At 35.1% G+C, this 19132-nt stretch overlaps 1 pseudogene; it reads right to left on the bottom strand.

Annotated features, from left to right (window-relative positions):
- Positions 1 to 2901: 2901 nt before the first annotated feature.
- On the bottom strand, positions 2902 to 5264 carry LOC147277871 (protein FAR1-RELATED SEQUENCE 5-like; annotated as a pseudogene).
- Positions 5265 to 19132: the final 13868 nt, after the last annotated feature.

Consider the following 19132-nt stretch of genomic DNA (forward strand, 5'->3'; position numbering starts at 1 on the left):
AGTTAGATAACTAGGAATTTTGGATGTTGTTATATACTATGAATTTTGTTAGATTCTAGGTATTTTGCTGTGTTGTAATTTGGATTTTTAAATGATTTGGGAGTGTGGAATAGTTGAAGTGCTTTGTCTTTTTGTGGTCAAAGTTGTGCACTTTAGGTGTTTGTAAAAATGTTTTATTTATAATTCTTTTATGTAAATTTGATATTTTATGGACCAAGAACAAACATAGAAAAGAGAATATCATTTAGCTTCCATTAGACAATCGGTACCCATATTAATTAATCCACACTCCCTAACTTGAAACAACAAGCTACTTTTTTTTAAATTTTTTTTATCATGGTTGGCTTCTCTCTACCAATGATCATCCAATGTCTCGTCATTCTCTATTTTTGTGTAATACAAGTACTCATAATTTTCACTTAGCAAAAACTTCTAGTGCATGATAAAGGTGAATTGATCCATCTAATCTTGCAACTCTGCTGCAGATAAAGTTGCTTGCTCATTGTGCCCTGCTGTGGAGGTTTGAGCATTACTGGGGGCATATGGATGATCCACAAGGGCCTTTGCAGATTGTGTCTGGCTGGTCTTCTTAAGACAAGCTACCTCATGTTGCGTAAGGAAAAGGGTGTCGTACGTCGTACACTAAATTGTCCACTTGCAACCTTATGTCTGGCTGGTCTTCTTCTTCAAACTTGGTCATGCAATTAGAATTTGAATCCACACTTAACTCACACGTATGTTATCCGCATCATCAAATCCATCGTCATTCATTTCCACCTCACCCCCTTGGGGACTTACAAAGCCAATATCACCAAAATTGTAAGCCAATATCACTTACAGATGGGATGATGCCTTACTACATTTATAAAAGAAAAGTACACAAATTGATAAAAAAAAAATGCTTCTTTTCCCTTACAATATATTACAATAACATTGTCAACTGATCAAAACAAGAGATGGCTGAAAATACCAATCGCAGTTTTACTTAATTAGTGGTCTCATCATTTCGAACATCATGACTCTTTGCAGTGCTTGTGAGTTGAGAATCAAGCAATCCTTGTAATTGTAATTGTGTCTGCACTCATTCAAATATTTATATATTAACATAAATAAAATTATTATTAATTCAAATATTTGTAATTGCCTCCTACATAGTATTACTAATATAAACACACAAATATCAGTTAAGCCAACAACATAAAGAAAAAATATAAACTTTTTGGATACTTCAAAAATTTAGACACTAATCATTATATCAAGTAAAACATAATTTACTAGTAATAGGAAAGTAAAATTACCTAGTCAAATTCAAATGGTTGTCTGATCAATTAGATTTGCCTCATTAATTGGAAATTGCATGCCTAAATTTTCAACATTGAGAAGCTGGAGCATTTCATGAGATGAACAAATGCAAAAACAAAAATAATAACAATAATCAATGAAAATTTCAGAAAAATAAAATGATAAACAAACATAATAATCTCAAACTCAAACTCATAATGAAACTAAAGATTACTTGTGAAAGCTGGGAGGCTCCATGTAATAAACTATTTATGCTCGAGACCCATGGTTGAATGAGGTTGCTGCTATGTATTTAATTATGTCAAGGCATAAATATACAATAGAATCTTAACTTATAGTAGTTAAGTGATAAACAATACAACCAAAATGAATAGAAAGAAAAAAAAAAAAAAAACACTATAAAAGAAAAATATATGATACCTGCACAAAGTGTGATGGTAAAGGCAAAAATCTCTCTTTAAAACTTGGAGATGTTGTAGGCAAGGTTGAAAATATCAGAAATTTCTTAAATATCGGTTCTCAAATTTATGGATATATGGACAGATATATCGATATCGGAAAAAATCAGTGTAAGTTAACAAAAACACATTATTTTTTATTGGAACTTTAAAAAATATAAAATCAATCATAAATTCATATATTAAACAAGCTAGTAAATTACATAAATAATTACTTTTTATAATAAGTATATGATATGCAAGAAGATAATAAATGATAATTAAAGAGAGTTCATCTAAATGACTACATCCAGAGAGAGTACTTAATATATATTTCGTAAATCAAATATGGTGATGTAGTCTCGATATTTTCATATTTGATGTCAGACCATCAAAGGTTTAAAGCCATATGACATGTGTCATAGTCTGCATAAGATATAGAATATTAGAAATACACTATAAATTAAAATAGTTCACTATTCCAAACCAACCAAAGCTTCCTTTGTTGCTCTTGTTCATCGTCATCAACTACTACTCCACGCACTCAGATCAACAATAATGATTCATATGATCCTCCACCTTCTCTAAACCCAATCTCAAACCCAACCTTCCCATCATCTCTCTCTTTGGGGTGTTGCCAATTATGTCGATCACTCAGATAATTCATGGATTTGTTGACGACTTTTCCAATATCTCGACGACTTTGCTGATAGATCGACGACATGCTATAAGATACATCTTAAAACCTATTTAAACATCGACACTTTCAAATTCTGATATCTTACCCGATATTTCGGCGATTTTACCAATTTTTTCATCCTTGATTGCAGACATAGAACTTTGTGTAGTAGCAACACCTTTGGAATCAACACTTGATGGTTTATTTCGAGATCTTTTCTTCCTTATGACCTTTTCCAAAGTACATTTTGGCCTACTAGAACTACCACCGACTCTAACTTTAATTTTAATTCCTTTCACTCTACAGTTATCATCCTAAATTACATTCATTATCAGATATATGTGAGATCACTTGAAGAGCTTCTTGATTTGTTTTTTCTTTCAAACATGCATCTACCTCTGCTAAGGTGTTGTTCAGTCCTAATATAGCAATCTTATATGTTTCATCAGATTCTGCAGCCTTTGTTGCTATCTATATATACAATCAACATAGTTCTATGTAACGCCTTACTATTTTTGCCTTTGGATCATTTTCACTTGTTAACTTACGAACAACTTTTGCACTCATAGCCTTTATGTTTTTTGTCTATTTCTTCAAAATGAATTAAGTAGAAATACTCTTAATATTCCTTGCATAGAGAACCTTTAAAGCATGTGCACACAAGATTCCTGCAAACTCAAACTTCTTACAACTACATAGAAACATTATTATCTGTTGAGTGGAACGTGACGATATGGTGGCAATGCTTCCCATGAGGGATAAATTCGTACGTGCTCACTGTTCCATTCTCGCCAAGGGAGTTTAAGGCACAATCATGAGCTTTACATAACTCAATCTGAAAAATTTTAAACATTTGTGGTGTGTAAATCGTTGCTGCATGCTTTAAGATTTCCACAGGAAATGACAAAGCAGGAGAACTTTGACTTGCTTTAAATTCAACCTTTTTTTTTTTTTTGACCAATTAAAATTCAGCCTTTAATTCACCCTAAACCCTAAATTCAGCCTTTAATTCTTCATAACTACGATCCTCAACCAATCTTTGAAAATGTTGAAAAAATTGCAGAAAATCATACTTGTAACCGACATACTTCTTTAAAGCACTATTCATGCTTTCACTATGTTGGGTGGTGATGAAATCTGCACAAAAAATTTCTCACCCATAAACTAAGGCCCATTTCTCCTTTTGAGCAAATAATTGACTTAACCACTCATTGTTTTTAAGATCATATTTTTCAAGCATATTCTTTCAAGCATTTAAAAAGTTTTCTTCATCCTCATAATCATATATGCAACTTTTGAAGTCTTTGGTGAAATTCTTGAATTTCTCAAAAACACTACTAAGGTTCTTGGTTGCATTTTGATATATATGCCAAATGCATAAACGATGACATGTTTCTGTCATTGTGAAACTAACGCTTTAATTAGCCATTACATGATCTTGGTCTGTAAGAATGGTTTTTGGTTGCTTCCCAAACATAGCATTAGCAAAAGTGTCAAACAACCACATGAAAGTTTCAGCGTTCTCTGCATATAATAATCCAGTACCAAATATAATCATTTGCTTATAATTATTGACACCAAGAAACAATGCAAACGGTCTTCCTTCTTTATTTTTTCTATTGGTAGTATCAAAGCATACCACATCACTAAAATAATCATAATCAACCATCATCCTCGCATCAGCCCAAAAAATATTGGTGATCAAATCATCTTCATCCACTTGTATGGCATAAAAAAAAATTAGGATTATTCAATTGCATTTGTTGCAAATATTCTAACACACCACCTATATCCCCTAACTTCATTTCTCTTGTTCTCTTAGAACACAAATAATTTTTATAATCATTAGGAATAAATCCAAAACTTTGATGGCCACCAACTTGTCTACTTAAAAATTCAAGAGTTGCTTTTGGAGCAATTCCTGAACTATCAGACATATTAGTTTCAGTTGTTTATGCAAGAGTCATGTTCTTATGAGACCTAAAAAGGTGGGTGTTACTAGGACTTGAAATCTCATGTGTATGATGAGGAACAAATTCTACAACACAATACTTATACCAGTTAATCAACAATTAATCTTCATCCTTGCTAGACACCCAAATCTTGTCTCAGCATGCGCATTAAAATCTCACATTAGCATCACGCTTATACCTTCGGCCGAGCAAACAAAAAGCCTATATTTCAACTTGCCATTTTTTAAGGTATGCAATTTACTTCTTTTTATACTAAAACCAACATAATATGCATACCTATTGTAAAATTGAAATGCTTCATCTTCTGTTTCAAACTCCATGCCAATTGTTGGAATTAATTCTTCTTGAATTCTTGAATGAATCAAATCAACTTTTCTATTGGCCTTTATAGCTTTTGTGACAGGACCGCCCCCGGATTCCACCCTGAAACCCGGAGAGGTCCTGCGGGAATCCAAATTCAAGGAAAATCCTACCGAAAATTCGGCAGAACCTCCCCTGAAAATGGACTAACCCAGAAATTTCAATACCTGTTAAAAGCACTTCTATACCGCAACCACCTCTACCACAACCAAATAGGGTCTCAGACCCAACAATCTCACAGAAACCCAACTTAAAATTTGTAGAGTGGTTATCAGAGCTGCTATTCTATTACAAGGAATTTTTACAAAAATTAAATGGCGCCTACAGGGTCCGACTAAGGAGATGATTGCAATTGCCTCGACGTGTTTGGCTCGACCTCCACCAAATCTACTACCTGAGGGACAATTTAAGACAAAAAAAATAAACCGTGAGACAAGCTCAGTGAGTGGACAGTTTAATAGAAACGAAAATAAAAGTAAACTTTCTGTTTCAGAAAATCCTTCAAAACCGCATTTAATTCTAAAACCTCTTGTTACTCTTTGAAATCCCCCAGTTTTAAAATAATTTCACAAGTCTTAAAAAAAAATGTTATAAAACTCATGAAACTCTAGAAAAGATAACACATTTCTCAATAGCAAATCATTTAAATCAACAAAGTCATAAAAATAATAATAATGTCGAAATCATAAACTCGAAAGATATTTCTCACTTAAAATCCATACTTAAACTCTGAAGATACCAATCTCACTTTCCACCATGCTATATACCCTGAATATCCTGGCCATACACCTGTGCGAAATTCCTGCATCGCACAGGCAGGCAATATCCTGGCCATACACACGCATGGAATGAATCCAACACGTGCAGGCAATATCCTGGCAACACGTGCAGGCAATATCCTGGCCATACACACGCGTGGAGTGAATCCAACACGTGCAGGCAATATCCTGGCCATACACACGCGTGGAGTGAACTCCAACACGTGCAGGCAATATCCTGGCCATACACACGCGTGGAGTGAACTCCAACACGTGCAGGCAATATCCTGGCCATACACACGTGCGAATAAAATCAGCACGTGCAGGCAATCCTGGTCATACGTGCACGCAGAGCGGCCCCCAAAGGGCGAAGCATCCCGACACACGGCCCAAAGCCTATATGTGCATCGTGATGGGTCCCAAAGACCTATTAAATCTGATAACCTGGAGGGTACTGCAAAGGTGGTTTGAAAACCATTTTTAATATCTCAATACCACGCAAAATAATTTCTTAAAAAATGAAAAGTCTCAATGAGATTATCACACATTTTGCTATCAACTCAAGGCTTTCTCAAAACTTTGAAATCAATTTCCGTTCAATAAATTCTTGTATAAATCACGTTTGAAAATCATATATCTCTATCGGCTCTTAAAACCACATTTATTAGTCAATCTCGTATGAAAAATCATTTAATAAGACTTAAAGTAAGGACATTAGTCAAACTAACGGTAATGTAAACTTTGAAAATCATAATCACTTATAACAAATTCAACCCCAAATTATTTTAACTTAAACCATACTCAAATAAAACTCGGGATAAGCAAATAAATTCAATCATAAGGTAAATAAAATGCTTTTAAAACAAAAGTCCACTCACAGTGAGAATCCTAGCTCCGCTCCTCCGCCGAATCGTTTCGGGCCGTGCTCGTCTCGCCCAAAACACAACGGAACTTGGATTTTGTCTCTGGGAGTCCCGAGGAGTCTGAATAGCAAGGGAACCCACTCAACCCACCACCATAAACGGCGACAATCAAGGTGGCAGTCGCGGTGAACCTGAAAATCAACCAAATCCCAAAATTTCTTAAAATTTCTCATCCTAGACAACAATTGGAGGTTCAAAGGGTGGGAATTGCCCAAAATCCGACAAGAACACCTACTAAATTTCGAATTCCAAAGGGAACCTGAAATTGGTTCTAAACCCCAAAATCATACTTCACAAAATACCCAAAATTGACAAGCAATACTTAGGGAAATGAAAGCCCGCAGTGAGGGGAGAAAAACCCACCAAAAACTAAGTCCATCGGAGCTCGGAGGTGGCCGTAATCGACAAAATGGCCGGCGGCTTGACTAGTCTTCTCCGGCGAGTTGCTGCGCACAGGGGCGGCGGGCAAGCGAGGGGAGGCACGGAGGAGGACGGCCGGCTCAAGGGGGTCACGTCGGTGATCTCGTGCCGCCGGGATAATGGCCGGAGGCTGCCTTTCGATGATGGTGTCGCGCGCACACAGAGGAAGAGAGAGAGAGAGACGCGAAGGAGAGAGAGCATGGGGAGAGAGAGGACTGGGTCAGTGGGGTTAGCTGGTCGCCGGCCTCTGGTCGCCGTGAAGATGGCCGGAGCTGGTCACGCCGGTGAGAGAGGAGAGGGGGAGGTGAGTGAGCTCCGGGAGAGAGGGAGAAGTCAGTGTGCGGGAGAGAGAGAGAGAGAGAGAGAGAGAGAGAGAGAATAAAAAGGGAGAGAGAGAAGATTCTAGAGAGAGAGAGAAAGTTCTAAAAAAATCTGATTTTTAAACCCCAATTTCTTATTTTACGAAATTGCCCCTCGCTTCAAACGCCCATATCTTTCAAACTGTAACTCGGATTGGCGCGTGCCGCGTGTCTATGAAATCGTGAGTTCGAAACCTATCCAACGGACCCGAATTCAAAATCAAAAGCCCTTTTATTTTAAAGGTCAAATTTTGGGTCAAGCTTAAATAAGTAAATCAAAACTTAAATCAAAACCCTTTTTTTATTTTCCAAATAAATATCAAAATCTTTAAAATACAATTCCACATCCTTTTAAAAAAAAATCTTTTAAAACATAATTAAATAAAAATTTAAATTTCTAGTGAAAATTTGGGTCGGGTCGTTACATTTTGCTAGCTGTACTTCATTACTTTCATCTTCTACAAATTTCAAGTCAATACCACTTTCAAAATCCAACTTGCGACAAGTTTGAATTCTATCTTCCACACAAGTATCCTTTGAAAAAAAAAAAAAAAAAAAGCTTATCAACAAATATAAAAAATGTCACAAGGTTAACAAAAAACCAACTGCTTTTATGTTAGAATCAGTCAAAGATAAATGTTATATATGCAAATACAATATTAATTTTGTTACTAAATGTTTCCATGTTCATATATGAAATTAATTTTAAACTAATCATATTCACATATAACTAAACTAAAAATGCACTTCAATTACTAATAAATTATCATCATCTAATTTTTGTTGTAACAGTTTCCTTATCTTCTTTGAAGGCACCCATCATCAACAATTCGATGTCTAAGAAAAGACAAATTCCCTCAATCAAAGCCTTGCAATAAAGGAAAAAATCGACACCGATATGCCGTCTATTGCGCATAGTGCCTTTTTCCAATATATGTATGTCCTCATCCGTTTTCCTTTTAAATTATTTGAAATACACTATTAATGGTAAGCTCATTGTTTCATTTTCAATGGTTAGCCAAGTCCAATTAGAGACACTCAAACAAGCTGGCAAGCATTTCAAGAATGCGAAAAATGTTATATTTAATTTTGGGTTTAGGGTTTAGGTGAATTGCCTATTGAATTTTGATAAACTGCCTATTTTCTATTATAGTTTATGACTTATCACTCGATTTTGACAGTGGAAGCAAAATATGTCCACTCAATGGAAGAAATTGGATGTGAAGCAAAAGACAAAGTATTGTCCTAAGCCAAAATCTAACGAGGTTTTTGGGGAAGCCACCTGCACAATAAAGACTAGATGCACCCCCGATCGGTTTAGGGAAGTCATTGGTGGGTTTAATGCTGATAAAATCAGAGCTGTAAATGATATGAGATTCGGTATGGTTGTTCGGATTAAGTGCAGTAGCCTGCGTTGCCGTCTAAGTCGTTTTCTTGATGATCGCTTTGCATCGGATACATGTTCGATTGAGATATATGGAAAGACTTTGATCATCACTCCCTAAAATTTTAGAGTCTTAATGAGTGTTCTTGAGGGTGAAATGAAAATTTTGACTACAAACTCCGTGAACATGAGCGAAGTCCAGAATTTGACCAATATCCATTGCAGTAAGGATGAGAAAATCACGATTGCTGACTAACAAAAAAAGTTTGTTGAGGCAGATATAATTGACAACAACTTTCAGGTTAGGTTTATCTTGTTCTCCTTAGGAACTATGATTTTCCCAACTTTTTCTCTCATAGTGAATTGAAAATTTCTACAAGCACTCCTCGAACCGAAAACTATACAACTCGGTAAATAAAGTTATTCTTTGAAGCATCTGGTGGATGAAATCAAGTCCTTCAAGTCAAACGAAGTAAACTACCTATCCGGCTGCGTTCTGTTTTTGTAGCTGTACTATATTGATGCTCTTCGATCAATGTTGCAGAACAACGGTAGATCGTTCATTGCCCGCCGTGGTTTTATGGGATGAGCAAAAGATAAGTAGGCTGCTGAAATGAGTGAAAAAGAGAGATGAAGATTTGTTAACACTGAAATTGAAGTAGGCGATCGTTATTTGCCAGTTCACCAACATACTGAAACTCAATATGTAACATCCTTAAAGGGTGAGGTAGTGACATTGTCCCATACTATTTCTATTCTCCAGAAGTCCATGGTTGATACTTGCTCATCTATTTCTGCCATGTGGAAATCCATGGCTGAAAGGAATGAAGTTGTTTCTGCCCTCCAAAAATCCCAAAATTGTCATGAATGTAAATGTTACTTCTATATCCAGAAATCCATTGTCGACAACATTGAATTAATGTCCAACAAATTTCTGCAATTTAAAGAAAAAAATTTGAAAAATGTGGATGAACAATTGCTAGCATGGTGGCGATTTCACAAATTGCACATATCCTTAACGCTCATAATGAAGGTGAAACAGCTCATAACCGATTACCTTCAATTAATGAAGTGCAACCATAGCCACAAATTAAGCGCAGAATAATTCGTCAGAGTTCTCTTTCTTTGGAGGAGCTGCTTCAGAATGAGGTATGAATGAGCTTTGAATAATAAATATTGACCATGTTTTTCAAGTATTTAGGTACAATTGATGTTTAATAAATCAATTATTTTCCAGATTTAAAATCTTGAATAATAAGTATTTTTCATGTTTTTCGTAACAAGAATATGTACTGTTAAAATGTAATGGTTGATTGATTTTTGTTTATATTGTTGTGTTGTTGTTTAGAATCTTGAATAACAAGTATTGATGTGTTGATTGGCTTTTGTTCATATTGTTGTGTTGTTGGTTGGAATCTTGAATAACAAGTATTGATGTGTTGATTGGTTTTTGTTCATGCTAGTTGATTGGTTGATTAGTTGATTAGTCAAAGCATGATGAGTCCACAAGCATGACGAGTATCAGCAATGTAGATAAGGGTCCTAAGAGGCATTTTATCCCTGATAAAGTAAAAAAAGCCTCTATACTGGAAATGAAACTTAATAAGATCTCTAAGAAGCAAGGATGCAGACCCTTCAAAGGTTCTTTACCCGGTCATCTATCCTATGATAACATCTCTATGTGTGCCTTTATTTTTAAGCAGGATATGTTTGACAGGAAAGATGCTTACTTACTTGAAGTTTCTCAATGTGCATTACATAATCGATGTTTCAGACTTACTCATAGGGTAGGCCATATGTCATTGTTCACCTTGACAAAGAATTCAAATTTACATTGTACCGGCAGAGTTTTAAAACACTGTGGCCTGAAAGGCACGCACATCAACACGGACTCAGTAGATGTGGTGGAATATACCAAAGGCATCCCAGTTCTACAGATTGATTCTTCTTCTTTTTCTTCTCGGTACTTTACCATAATATCCTTACTATAGTAATAAATATTGATGGTGCATGAAACTATTTTAAGGTTTTTTTGAAATGTTTGTAGGAAAAGACACACATGATACTTCTCGATAAGGTCGAGACTGAAAAAAAAAAATTGAAATGGTGGAAGGAGAATACACTAGTTGAAACAACAGATACTTACCCTTTCAAGAACTGTCAGCGAGTATATCTCATTCTCTATTGTGTTTGTTAAGAAATCAATCAATTAGTTAGTCAAATAGAGTTAATTAGGTGTAAGCATAACACCACTTAAAATTGTTGCAGATGTTTTTCGCTTTACTGGATGCTGAAACACCACATCTCTTTTTATTAGTTATTAAGCCTCACAAAAAAGAGGTTGAGATATGAGATTCACTTAGGACGCTTAATCGTGAGTTACACCGTCAATGAATGGTTTCCGGATTGGTGAGTTTACTTGTTCGACGTATGATATATGCATGTATCTTATTTCTTGATGCTCTACTGATTGTTAATTTGTTCGTATGAATTGAATTTACCTCAGTTGCACCTACTCGATTTGTTATTTTGTAACGAGCGGTTAGAAGAAATGTGGGAATTCAGTAGTTTCAGGGTAAGCTAAAGTCCATCGGGGTCATGGTAAGCTCTCCAACAGTGTCAAAATGAAAGGTGTGGGTCGTGTCCCACCACCGAATTGCCAATGCAACAAGCAATCTTCTATCCCGCTGTCCTTTTGACATTTCCATTTGCACAATGCCCCCAAATCTTGCTGCATTAACCTTTTCCTTGCAGCTATTGCTCAATTCTTTCCACCATCGTCTTAAGGTTGTTTGTTCCTCACAGCCACGAACGGTTTTGATGTCGCATTGCAAATTCAAATGAAGTATGTAAGCTAAACCGCATGATGACTAAAAACTCACTCTAAACTCAAAAAATACACAGTTTTAAAGGTAGCAGAAAATAACCTTGGACGAAAGATAGACGTCTGTATACAAGTGAAGCTCCTTACTGTATGGATTCCGATTTTGTGGCTTGTGGCCCTTGACCCCAAAGCTTGGGTAGTTGGCAAAACTTCAAGCCTTCACTTTGCTAATTGATGATGGTCTTCTAATAAGCACATTCTCGCCGACACTTGCAAACGGCATTCCTCCTACTATATGAGTTTGTTGACTGCCTTGTGTGTTTGCAACCTTCGAAGTGGATGTGGATAAGATATGTAACAGAAGCAATCATGATGTCAAACCAATTACCGGCCCATCTACACGCATTCTTGGTTCGTGTCATAATTTAATGTCAATAAAACAATATGTATATATCAACGTGGAGTACTAAAACAATAAAACATCATAGTGAAGGTCAATAATATGAATACATGACATGCAAACCGCTCTTTGAATAATTGAAAATGAAGTTGGTTTTTATGCACAAGGATCAAAGTTAAATTATCAGTACATATCCTAATTGTAATTGCACAATTACAATAGCAATTTGAACTTTAAACCGTTAAATCTTAAATCCCCAAATTTCATTTCGAAACACTAGTTTTTTTTTTTGGCCAAGATAATTGAGAGTGAGAGAGATACATGTTGAGTTTACAACCTATGACTTTGCAACCTTTGAATCGTCGCATAGATGACAGATGAGATGCGAGAGACTGAGAGGCTGAGAGCAGCGAGCTTGCGAGATGAGTGAGAGAGAGAGAGAGAGAGAGAGAAGGCGGCGGCGCGGTGCGACTCAGACATAGGGATTGAGAGAGAGGTAGTGAGACTAAGGAGGTTTCGAGAGGACATGGTCACCCGGGGGGGTTGTGTTTATGTTTTGTGTGAATTAAATTTCTGATTTGTGTCATTTTGTGTTTTAAACTTTTATTTCGTTAGATTGGGATTTGGATTTTTTTATTACATTTACATATGTTTTATAATTTATATACAACATATTTTTTGGGGTTTGGAATTTTTTATTACATTTACTGATTTACATATTTCCTTATAATTTATATAAAACATATGTTTTGGGGGTTGGCCAGATTAGGGTTGGGGTTTGAATAGGGTTTAAGGTTTAGAAATTAGAATTGTATGATATTTAATATTTAAAACATAAATTAGAATTGTATGATTGAGTATTTATATAGTGTATTAAATATTTATTATAGTGTATATGATATTTAATATAGTGTATTTAAATATCAGGGTTTAGAAATTAGAATTGTATGATATTGAATATTTAATATTTAAAACATAAATTAGAATTGTATGATTGGGTATTTAATATAGTGTATTTAACTTATTATAGTGTATATGATATTTAATATTTATTATGGTTTAGAGTATAGGGTATAAGGCATATACCCTAGACACTATACAGTATATACTATACCCTAGAACTATAATAATTAATAAATATAATGTATATAGCTAGGGTAACACGTATAAACTATAGAGTATATAGAATATACTAATTTTATTATATAGAGTATAACTAAAATTATATATTAAAACATTATTATATATAGAATATAGGGCATAGAGTTATTTAAAATATATTTTAGGGTCATGACCCGCCAGGGTTTGTTACTGGTAAGGGAAAAGTTTCTCTCATTAGTGGTCATGACCCTCCTAATATTCTTGGTGATGAAGCAGATGGTGAGGATAGTATGGATTCCTTTTCTTCTCATGCTCCTGAAAATTTTGCTTCTGTTGATGCTCTTGGCACTCCTTGTGCTAGAGCTAATTTAGTCTAGTTCTTTTCTTTGGGCTTCGGCCCCCATTGTACCAAAAGAAAAAAATATATATATATATATATATATATTAGGGTCTAAATTATAGCTGAGTTAATATTAATTTTATTCATTGTTTCTAGATTGGCATCTTCAAACCTAAACCAAATAAAATACATGTGTTATTTTATTTGATCTATTAAATTCCATATATACTAAAAGCCCAGGGAAGGCTTACTGTAGCTACACTGTAGTTGGAAAGGTCTATTTCACCCCTATTTTTTTTTTCCTCTGTTGCTGGGCATTGTAATTTGTGGGGTTAGTTTGGCTTATTTTCGTCTTTTCACCGCTTCTTAGTTCATGCCCTTTGTTTTTTTTCTTTTTTTACGACTTCTGCCATTTGTTCATTGTTACCTCACATAGTTTTTTTTTATCTAATTGCGACTGTGCAATTTTGGAATTGGGTCTGCCCATTTTGGTAACTCCACTCCGTTTACTTTTTGGGTGTTTGATCTGATTGATTTCGAACTAGGCAATTATTTTTTGACTCGATCGAGGATTGCATTTGAGACAGAGATTTGCTAACCAAATTTTCCATTTCGTCGTCGCGCAAATGGAGTTGGTGAAGAACACAGGTTATCGTGTCGTCGATTGATGTTGGAGGTAATTATGGACATATGTAGATTATGAACATATAAGGATTATGATTGAGGAATTATGGACATATGAGGATTATTTATCTATGCCTAAGTGTTATTATTTATGGTTTATGATGATTACGGTTTATTGAGGAGATATGATTTATGCTTGATCGATTGAGGATTAAGGATTATTTTTTATGGTTTATATTAAGTTATTTCACTCATACGAGCTCTAGTGAGCTTATCAGGTTGTTTGTTTGAATGGTCAGGTGTACCATGGACACAGTGCAGTGTGGTTGTTGATGTTTTGCAAGTTAAGCAAGCTGAGGAGGCAGTGGGGAGAAAACAAGGTAGTGGGACCCACCAAAGATTTTATTAATTGTTTTTACACAGTGATTTTGTTTAAATGTTTTTGTAAAAAAATGTATTTACTTATGTTGATGTACATGACTCATTAGAAAGAGAAAACATGTTTAAATGTTTGATGTTTCAGTGTTTTTAGAAGCCCGGGGTTTGGGGCGTTACAATAAATTTAATTGATCCTTGTAATAGTTTTGACTTAAGAAACAAGCAATGTTAGAATCAAGCAATGTTAGAATCAAGCATTTACATGCTGGAAGAGTTACCCTCTAAATTAATTTCACAATATAAATAAATAATAGCAATACATAATCATTGTTTTTTATGGGACATTCAAGTGTTCTAGACGAAAGTGTACATCTGAGGCTCATCCTGCTGCTACTCTGCCTCGCCTTCACTTTCAAGCTTCCTGCTGCCATTTCGATTCTTATTCCCTCTACGGTGTCCCTTTTCCAGCATTACCAAATACATGAATGAGAATCTTAGGATGGTGTATTCAATCAAGTGTCAGAAAGAAAACAAAAGAAAACAAAAGAACATGTCCCAACCAGAAAAACCCAGACTGAAAACAGAGACAAAAAACAAAAACAGAAACACAGAGGCCCAAAGTATTCAAACCTTTTGCCTTGGTATAGGTTTAACTTGTAAGATGGTAATTCTGACCAAAAAACAAAACCTTGTAAGATGGTAATTAATCAGAGCCGAATCTGAGGATGGCCTAGTGAGGCCACCTCCTAGGGTCCCAAGTGTCGAAGGCCCCCAAAATTTATAATAAATTACTTTCAAATTCTGTTTTTTAAATATTTTTAATTGAAAACTCAATCAAATACAAATTTAAGTTTAAGCTCAATTTACCGATGTATGTGTGTGCGCAGAGTGAAAAAAATAACTACCAAGCCCTTGTAGATGCATCTTTTTAGGTTGTAGATACAAGTTTTAGGTAGCAGATGCATCTGCCGAGCGCTTGGCAAGAATCGCCGAGCACGTGGACAATTTTGGCTTCTACCTAATTTTTGGGCCGGTTGGGATTTGAGTTAAATTTCTTTTATCATTTTGGGTTTCTAATTAAAGCACTCAAAATTTATATATCCTTTATATATTGTGTTATGTTTGATAAATATAATAAATAAGCTTAAATCAAAAAAATAAATAGCCTGATACACAATGCTACATATCCAATTAAACCCATAGCTCAATTATCCAAATACCCAATTAATTTCTTAGAGAAAAAAAAAATCAAGTGAATGTACATAGAGGATTGAGGGCTCCACTTTTATAGTTCACATTGGGCCTCAATCAGTGCCGGCTAAGGCCCAAGGCGACCAAGGCACAGGCCTAGGGCCACAAATTTTGAAAGGCCTCACATAGTCTGATAGTCTACTACTCTACTATTGAAAAAAGAAAAAATTTATAATGGAAGTATGGAACTATGGAATTGGAAGCCTAAAAGCCTCCATCCTTTTCTCTTTGAAAAATAAAAAATAAAAATTTAGGCCTAATGTATTTGTGGAAGCCTACTAGCCTAGTAGCCTACATGCGTTATGCCTACAATTAATGTTGCACACGGCACCTCTAAAATTAATGTTGATTGAGTGATTGCTGCACTTGCACAGTTGCACGCCTACAATTAATTAAGCATTAGACTCTACATATATTTGTAACTTGTTGTCTATTTCTTATTCCTATCAGACTCTCAAGCTCTCGTCTCTCTTTCTCTCTCTTCTCTAAATCTCTTAATCTCTTCTAGTCTTCTCTATTCTCTATTCTCTTTGTCTCTTAGTCCCTCTCGTCTCTATTCTCTCATATATAGTCTCAACTCTCAATCTTCAAAGTTCAAACTCAATAGTGAAGACTCATTGCCTCATTGGATAACTGGTAAGTTTTTGCTAATTTTTGATATTTGTCATTCAATTTTTGGTTTTGGGTTGTTCAAAATTGGTGTGTAAATGTGTAATGATATGATTTTTTATACTAATCAAGATTTTTTTCTTCAAAATTGCAGAGCCATTTACTTGTTTGATTCTTTTTCAAATATTTAGATTGCATATAGAATATTATTGACAATACCTGTAATTGTTGCTTTTGCAAAATGAAGCTTTTCAAAATTAAAACTAATAAAAACTTATTTACGGTCAACTATGTCACAGTTATCTATTGAAAAAAATTGGTAAAACAACTTGAATATAAAAATTTAATCACTAATTTTGCATCTCAAAAAGCAAGAAGATTGATTTTTCAATGATTTTTTTTAAAAAAATATTTTTGAATAATATATTTGGAAAGCCTTTGTATAATTTCGCCTTAGGCCTCACTTTCTATTGAGCCTCCACTGGCCTCAATATCTTAGCTTCGGCCATGTAAGTATACTTTTTTTTTTTAGTAAATTAGATTCTACTTCCCAATCACTAATATAATTGGTAATAAGGACACTAAGTTTCTAACTTGACTTAAAAAACAATCCATGCGAGTAAAGGGCTTCCATCAACCTAAATTAGGTCGCTGAGCGTTCGACAGGTGCATGCGCATTTTTGCAGCAGGTGCATCTGCATCTTTATTTTTTTTTTCTTGATTTTTGAATCTTAATATTGGGAGATTAATACATATTTTATAGTATGTTTTCGGAGATTTATTGTTAAAAATTTAAAATTAGGGTTTTTTTATTGAGAATATATAATGTAGTAGTAATGATGTAACTGGAGATAAATTTTTGCAGACGCAGTAATTTTTGCATATGCACCCTGCATGCTGAACTCGACACTACCAAGTGCTCGACATAAATTTTTATCCTAAAACTAAGTGGTTGAACCTATTGTTCTTTTGTCATGAAACAGTATCATGAAAAGATACAACAAATTGACATGAGAAGATTACGTACAAATTGGATTTTGTCAAAATAAGATTCAGATTCATTTAGATTTCGAAGAGATAAGCTTCTGACATGATAAGATTTTACGTCCACTTTTTTCTTTAAATGTTCATGTGTTCACCTAGTTTACCAATAGCTTCATCTTTTAAGATGAAATTCAAAATTTGATGGTGATTGCAGCCGGAGCTGTGGCCGAATATTATGGTGAGCAACAACCGATCCATGGTGGTACCTCCAACATACGGCGGTACGTCCTTCGGGATCGGGCAATAGGGCAACATATGCTCATGACAAACTATTTCAATCCAAACTCTAGATACACCGATGAGATGTTTCGAAGCCACTATCGGATGAAGATGGACATGTTCCAACGAATCATGGGAGACATTTGCACGACTGATGTCTACTTCACACATAGACAAGACGGAGCAGGAATGTGGGAATGCACGCCTAAAAAAAAATGTGTGCAGTTATGAAGATGCTCGCTAGCGGGGTCCCAGCTGATTATCCTGACGAAGGGATGCAGATTGCCGAAACAACCGTTCTTGAGGCGTTCATGAAGTTCATCCAATTGATTCCGGAGTTGTATGGTGCTGAGTACCTTTGTAAACCAACTTCGACCGATTTTCAGCGGCTCTTATGTAAGGGCGAGCAACATGGACTTCCAGGCATGTTGGGCAGTCTAGATTGCATGCATTAGCAGTGGAAAAATTGCCCTGTGGCCTAGCTAGGAGCATATCGAGGTCATTACGGTACTTCAACTGTAATACTTAAGGCAGTTGCCAAGTACGACACATGGATTTGGTATGCAAACTTTGGTTTTCCTGGGTCATATAATGACATAAGTATCCTGGATGCCTCTCCCCTTTTCGATGATGTGGAATAAGGTCGCAACCATCGTATCAGGTACACTGTCATGGTAATAGGTACAAATTGAGATATTATCTAGCCTATGAGATATATCCCAAGTGGGCAACTCTTATGACCACGATATCGTAGCCTCAACTAAAAGAGCATAAAAATTATGCAAAGAATCAAGAGGCATACATGAAGGATGTTGAAAGGGCATTTGGGATTTTGAAAGCGAAATGGCAAATTATAAAACGCCCCTCCAAAAGATGGGTCGTCAATGATTTTGGGTTCATCATGAAGACGTGCATCATTTTGCACAACATGATTATTTAGAATGAGCGGCCAGATTGCGAAGAAGATGAGTCAGATGATGACTTGGACGTTCCACCAAAGATGAGGAGGATTGAGGATTGATATAAACGGGTGGAGGCATGTCATGTTTATTGAACTCCCCCTTCAGTAGAGGAGAGAATTAGACGTCTCCATTTGGTTAGGTCATCTAAACAGAACCTTAAACTTAAGCAAGATCTAATTGCCCACCTCTGGAGTCGCGAAAGGAGTCTCGTCCAAGCAAATTGAAGTCGTTGATCATTGTTGTTTCTTTTCTTAATTTTTTTTTCAATTATTATCTATGTGTGTTGCTTATGTTTCATTTTTTTATTATTTTTCCTTATATAAGTTGCGTATGTGCCTAGTTTATGGCTCATGTTTATGAAATGAAATAAATTTGTGTGTTGTGTGTAAAATTTTGGTACATTACCCTTTATTAAATGGTGCATTCGATCAAGATAAAAAAAAAAAAGTAATTCTTTGGCCTTCAAATAATTAATATGTAAATATATGAAAAATTGGACTCTTTTTAAAGTTTTTATTAAAATAATGACATTGGTATAATTTTCATAAATAATTACCTTATAAATTAAAAACTAATGATCAATTAATCAAGATTAGACCTAGATTAATTTGGTACAACAATATTACTCTCAAATATCACTCTCAGCACCACTGTGGATACAATAAATATAAGAATCACTCTCAGCACTATTCAGGTATAAATCAAGTCACTTTTAGATAGAAATCAAAATCAAAATCAAAATCAGGTCATCATTGTGAAAGGCCTTAGAGTTTGATAGATTTTCA

This window comes from Dryas octopetala, chromosome 8, assembly GCF_963921425.1.
Source record: "Dryas octopetala chromosome 8, drDryOcto1.1, whole genome shotgun sequence".
Classification (NCBI taxonomy): domain Eukaryota; kingdom Viridiplantae; phylum Streptophyta; class Magnoliopsida; order Rosales; family Rosaceae; genus Dryas; species Dryas octopetala.